Below are 2,322 nucleotides of genomic sequence, written 5' to 3'. Positions count from 1 at the left end.
GAGCCAGCAGCGAGCGGAGCGCACAGCCGGGCCCGCCCCCTCCCTCCCCCTCCCTCTTGGCCCGCCCGCCCGCCTCCCGCCCGCCTCCCTGTCCCCCTCCCCCCGCTCCGTGGCCGGGAGGTGGAGCTCGGGACCGCTCTGGTTCTGCTGGGAGGGGACCCCAGCACCGCTCCGCAAAGCCGGGACCCCTTTTGCTATCTCCTCGCTACCCGAGGCCCGTATACGTAGATTGTCCCCCTCCCAGGCTCTTCAGTTTACACTTATCCCACCCGTGCCCCCATCTGGAACCCCTCCCGAATTCCTTTCCCAACCTCATTCAAACACCTGTCCTTTACTCTGCCCCCCTGGGAAGTCGAGGCACGGGAAATGTCTCCCGATGCCTTCTCTGGGCATCTGCTCCTCCAGATCCACGTTCTTCCTGCCCAGACCCCCAGAGCACCCCGAGTGGCCCTCCCTTCCCACTGCGCTCTGGGGAAGTCCACCCCTCCCCCTCTGGCCGAAGCCGCAGAGCGGTCAGCGTCGGTGGCCGCAGCAAGTCTTGGGGGTGGGGCTACGGAGGGGACCGTGGAAGGGGGAGGGTAATGGGACCCGGAGGCTCCCCTAGAATGAGGACTGGGGAAATATGCAAGTGTGAGGATGAGGTGACGCGCCTCAGCTCGGGCTGTTAGAGGATCCCCCAATCACCTGTCCTCTGGGCGGCATGGAGCTGTGGCCCCAACACATTTACCAGTGACAAACATATTCACACTGAGTCACACGGGTCCCTACCCCGCGAAGCCGCGCGGTGTCACGGCCTGTATCACACGCCCTCGCAGTGCCACACTCTGTTACACTCACACTCACCGACTCACACACGGTGGCACACGCAGTGTCTCACACACTCGATAACTCAGTTTCTCCCACTCAGTTTTGGCTCTCTGGCGCCATCTAGAGGTGGCTGAGCTGCCTGGGAATTCCTTTTCCTTCGCTCAGTGTTTGGTACCCGAGGCTCTTAAGTACCCCAGTCCAATACGATCTCCAGCCTTTCGCCATGGATAAGCCAACGCAGAGGGTTGAAGTTCAGAAGAGTGAGAAAGACTGTGTTCCTGGCAAGGACTGTCACTGGATGTGGAAAGGTCTAATACGGGATGACCGATATCTGCGTCTCTATTTGCCTTGGCCTCTGACTCCTCCTCCCTATCCAACCGCATTTTCCCATCCCTATCATTCTTCTACCCCTTGTCTCTTTCCCCTGCTATCTCCCCTTCTGACACCTAGATTCTCGGTGGAGCCCTCCTCAGGGTAAGGGTGGGCTTCTCCGGCCAGCTAAGGGCTGGCCAAGATCTCTCCGAGAGCAGCCCCCTCTCCATTGGACTCCCTTTCTGGCCTGGGCCCTGCTCTAGTCTGCACCCCTAGCCCTCAGCCCTAGAATCCCAGGTGGGGGGCTCTGGGTGGGAAATGAGGTGAGTTAGTGGCAGGCAAATCTGTCCTTTAGGTGGTTTCTCTCTGTCCCTTGCAAAACTCACACTCTCCCCATCATTGAGCACAGCTCCAAGGGAGGAATCAGTGGCCCAGAGACAAGAAATCTTCCACAGAGGAGCTGCCCCAGCCTCCCTGCCCCCAGCATGTGCCTGCTGCCCGCTGCAGCAAACCCTCCCCGGTCTGCTTGCTGGGAGCCATTCAAAGGCTCCTCTGTTCTCCTCCCTTGCTCAGGGCTGAGCAAGATAGGCAGCCGCAGAGCTGGGCAGGAAATGCTAATCTCCCAGATGTTCTCCTCCGTCCTCCCTACTCTACCACCATCAAGCCCAAATCCTGCACCAAGTGGTGGGAGCAGAACTGGGCCGGCGCAAAGCCAGGGTGTGTCTACTCTTCTCCCTGCTCTCTCTCCCTTCCTAACCCTCTGCCAGGCTGGGCACTCTGGGGGACCTGAGCCTGGGACAGTGTAGAAATGAAGATGAGGCTGTTTTCCCAAAGAAGGAGGGCAGGCAGAGGGCAGAGACCGGGAGGTTACATTTGAGGAGAGAAGCCAGGTTCCTGGCCCCATACCAAACTGGGAGGAGGACCTGACTGACAAGTAGGATATGGGGTCAAGTTCTAAACTGATGGTGCCTGAGATTCCAGCTGAGACTATGGCTGGGGATTGGACCCTGGGTGATGCTTGGTGTGGAAGTGGTTGGGATGCTTGGGGCCTAAGGCTCTTGCTGTGATATGTATGTGCCTGGGATGGACTGTGACTAAGAAAGTTAGGATGGTGTAGATCCTGGCATTGTAACAAAAAAATTGTTGCCACTGATAGCAGCTGGGACACTGTTGTGATGCTGTGATGCTGGTGTGCCTAGGCTA

This window comes from Bubalus bubalis, chromosome 9, assembly GCF_019923935.1.
Source record: "Bubalus bubalis isolate 160015118507 breed Murrah chromosome 9, NDDB_SH_1, whole genome shotgun sequence".
Lineage (NCBI taxonomy): Eukaryota > Metazoa > Chordata > Mammalia > Artiodactyla > Bovidae > Bubalus > Bubalus bubalis.
Note: the sequence above shows the minus strand (reverse complement) of the source record.